The sequence below is a fragment of the Oncorhynchus tshawytscha genome, linkage group LG02, assembly GCF_018296145.1.
Source record: "Oncorhynchus tshawytscha isolate Ot180627B linkage group LG02, Otsh_v2.0, whole genome shotgun sequence".
NCBI lineage: Eukaryota > Metazoa > Chordata > Actinopteri > Salmoniformes > Salmonidae > Oncorhynchus > Oncorhynchus tshawytscha.
The window spans coordinates 73357425-73361978 of record NC_056430.1 but is presented as its reverse complement, the minus strand read 5'-3'; positions in this window follow the sequence as shown (position 1 = coordinate 73361978).

Below are 4554 nucleotides of genomic sequence, written 5' to 3'. Positions count from 1 at the left end.
TGTAGAAATCTTAAATGTGCTAATGACCACCTAATAAGGGACTGCATTCATGTGGACAACATGATTTTGTAAAGCTGTTGTATAGAATGTTATTAAAGGTAACTTTTTTGTATTTATTGTCTGAATATAAGATTGATTGAACTCTTGGCCTACATGTGTATGTTGTTTTGTGCCAGCCAGGATTCTGGTGAGTAACAACCTCCTTATCCAACTATCTATTGTCCCACATAGTCACAATCTTTATCCTGTATAAAAAACACTATCTCCTACAGTGCCTTGAGAAAGTAGTCACACCCCTTGACTTTTTCCATATTTTGTTGTTACAACTTGGGATTAAAATTAATTGACTTTTTGTGGAGGGAAAAATTCTAACACTTAAAAAAAAAATATATATATATATATATATATTTATTTTAGTGGGGAGAACAAGTATTTGATACACTGCTGATTTTGCAGGTTTTCCCACTTACAAAGCATGTAGAGGTCTGTAATTTTATATCATAGGTACACTTCAACTGTGAGAAACACAATCTAAAACAAAAATCCAGAAAATCACATTATGATTTTAATGTTATGCAATAAAATGCAAATTAATTACTTAAGTATTTGATCACCTACCAACCAGTAAGAATTCCGGCTCTCACAGACCTGTTAGTTTATCTTTAAGAAGCCCTCCTGTTCTCCACTCATTACCTGTATTAACTGCACCTGTTTGAACTTGTTACCTGTATAAAAGACACCTGTCCACACACTCAATCAAACAGACTCCAACCTCTCCACAATGGCCAAGACCAGAGAGCTGTGTAAGGACATCAGGGTTAAAATTGTAGACCTGAACAAGGCTGGGATGGGCTACAGGACAATAGGCAAGCAGCTTGGTGAGAAGGCAACAACTGTTGGCGCAATTATTAGAAAAATTGAAGAAGTTCAAGATATACGGTCAATCACCCTCGGTCTGGGGCTCCATGCAAGATCTCACCTCGTGGGGCATCAATGATCATGAGGAAGGTGAGGGATCAGCCCAGAAATGCACGGCAGGACCTGGTCAATGACCTGAAGAGAGCTGGGACCACAGTCTCAAAGAAAACCATTAGTAACACACTACGCCGTCATGGATTAAATTAAAATCCTTAAATCCATTCAATCCTGCAGCGCACGCAAGGTCCCCCTGCTCAAGCCAGCGTATGTCCAGGCCTGCCTGAAGTTTGCCAATGACCATCTGGATGATCCAGAGGGGGAGTGGGAGAAGGTCATGTGGTCTGATGAGACAAAAATAGAGCTTTTTGGTCTAAACTCCACTCGCTGTGTTTGGAGGAAGAAGAAGGATGAGTACAACCCCAAGAATACCATCCCAACCGTGAAGCATGGAGGTGGAAACATCATTCTTTGGGGATGCTTTTCTGCAAAGGGGACAGGACGACTGCACCGTATTGAGGGGAGGATGGATGGGGCCATGTATTGCGAGATCTTGGCCAACAACCTCCTTCCCTCAGTAAGAGCATTGAAGATGGGTCGTAAGCTGGGTCTTCCAGCATGACACCACCATGGTGGAGTGCTGCAGAGGTGGTTGTCTTTCTGGAAGGTTCTCCCATCTCCACAGAGGAACTCTGGAGCTCTGTCAGAGTGATCATCGGGTTCTTGGTCACCACCTCAATTTTGAGTCTCATAGCAAATGGTCTGAATACTTATGTAAATAAGGTATTTCTGTTTTTTATTTTATTTTAATACATTTGCTAAAAATTATTTTTAAAATTGCTCTGATTATTATGGGCTATTGTGTGTAGATTAATGATGGGGAAAATATATTTAATCCATTTTGGAATTATGCTGTAACAAAATGGGGTCTGAATACTTTCTGATTGCACTAATATATATATATATATATATATATATATCTACAGTGCCTTCGGTAAGTATTCAGGCCCCTTGACTTTTTCCACATTTTGTTACTTTACAGCATTATTGTAAAATTGATTAAGCAAAAACAATTCCTCAGCAATCTACAAAAAATACCCCTGTTTTTGCTTTGACATTATGAGGTATGGTGTGTAGATTGATGAGGGGGGGGGGAAATATATTTTAGAATAAGGCTGTAGCGTAACCATGTGGAAAAAGTCAAGGGGTCTGAATACTTTCAGAAGGCACTATATATCTCTTGTATTCACCCCTGAGCCAATAAATGTTAGAATCACCTTTTGGCAGCGATTACAGCTTGAGTCTTTCTTGGTAAGTCTCTAAGAGCTTTACACACCTGGATTGTACAATATTTGCACATTTTATTATTTTTAAACTTCTTCAAGCTCTGTCAAGTTGGTTGTTAATCATTGCTAGACAGCCATTTTCAAGTCTTGCCATAGGTTTTCAAGCCTATTTAAGTCAAAACTGGTAATAAGCCACTCAGGAACATTCAATGTCTTCTTGGTAAGCAACTCCAGTGTATATTTGGCCTTGTGCTTTGGGTTATTGTCCTGTTGAAATGTGACTGTGTCCCAGTGTCTGTTGGAAAGCAGACTGAACCAGGATTTCCTCTAGGATTTGGACTGTGCTTAGCTCTATTCTGTTTGTTTTTATCCAAAAAGCTTCCTCGTCCTGGCTGATTAACAAGCATACCTATAACATGATGCAGCCACCACCATGCTTGAAATGATTAAGTGGTTCTCAGTGATGTGTTGTGTTGGATTTGCCCCAAACATAACGCTTTGTATTCGGGACATAAAGTTAATTTCTTTGCCACATTTTTTGCCGTTTTACTTTAGTGCCTTATTGCAAACAGGATACATGTTTTAGACAATGTTTTTATTCTGTACAAGCTTCCTTCTTTCCACTCTGTCATTTGTGGAGTAACTACAATATTGTTGATCCATCCTCAGTGTTCTCCTATCACAGCCATTAAACTGTTTTAAAGTCACCATTGGCGTCATGAGTGGTTTCCTTCCTTTCCGGCAACTGAGTTAGGAAGGACGCCTGTGTATTTGTAGTGTATTGATACACCATCCACAGTGTAATTTATAACATCACCATGCTCAAAGGGATGTTCAATGTCTGCTTTTTTATTATTCTTTTACCCATCTACCAATAGGTGCCCTTCTTTGCATTGGAAAACCTCCCTGGTCTTTGTGTTTATAAAGGATCCCGTCAGCAGCTACTCTTCCTGGGATCCAGCAACGTTAAGGCAGTTATATACTATGTAAAATATTACATTTATATAACCCTTTACACAATACATTGTGTTTGTGGTTGAATCTGTGTTTTGAAGGCACTGTATGCCCCTACATGGATGGTGGTATTTGGTTTAGATAGAACATCTGTAACACAGAATAGACTCTTTGCTGTAATGGCTTCAAATCAAATAGTATCCTTGGAACTGATGTTGATCTAAATTCAGTCTGGAAATAAGAGTCACTGCTCAGTCTGTGCGAATGATTCATCTTTGCATTTGTTTTTTTTTTATAGAAATATCAATCATGAAATAACATATGACTTGGAAATCTAGACAAGACAAATAACTAATATACAATGTACAGTGTGTATCCTAGCCTACGGTCAGCTTGTAACAATACACAATAGGCTACCTTGGCTCTGTTGCTGCACAGGGACGCATGCGCAATTCTCGGCGGCCGTGACTCTACAGTCGGTCCTCACTGCAACCGTGAGGGAGGGGGCGCTCGAGCCACGTCGTTGAATCAAATAACCGCTTCAAGCGCAGCTCCACTGTTTACGAAAGAGCAAGGGTGAGAACATTAATTACGACAGTCGCGACGTGTCTAATAGAACCAAATTCAGGACAACGGGACACCGGCGAGCCTTGAATTTATCCCGGGTAAGTCCGACTGTGGCACAATCACAGACAGTCCGCCATTCCCCTTCATCGAGACTCCCATTTAATGCTCTATAGGCAAGGGATAATATAATGTTCATGTTTCCCTTTTCAAGTTGAGTCGATAGACCGACGTGTATAAACAGCGGTGTAATTGCTATGCAACGAGAGGCTGTGCGCAACGAGTGCTTTGATGCAGCGCAGGGTGTGAGTGCATCAAACTGCCAGACAGAAAGGATGGATAACTAGTGAAATCATATTTTCTATGAAGCAATCGCGACTTAGTAGCGAAAGACAGATAATCGATAGGTTTGTGGCTTTATATATTTATTCAATAAACCTCCGGCATGTCATCATTCCAAACATTAATTGTATTATGGCCATACCATTTAGCTATCATGGGTGGGTCCTATTAAAACGCTTATTACATAGTAATTTATTTATAGACATGACAAACTACACACATTTTAAAGGATTAGGCCCAATGAGATTTCAATACTAATTAATGATCAGTCTTAATGCACGTTTATCCTCTGTCTCGCTCTCCAGTGGTCCCTACTATCATCCAATAGCAGGAGGGTCTTCCCCTCCAACCATCCCATTCATTCAGGATGTCCACTCCAGACCCTCCCATTGGGGGTACCCTCGACAGGGTCCTTCCCCAGGCCCGGGCCCTCTCCTGGGGCAATGCTTGGCCCCAGCCCTGGTCCTTCTCCAGGGGGTCCTCTCACAGCATG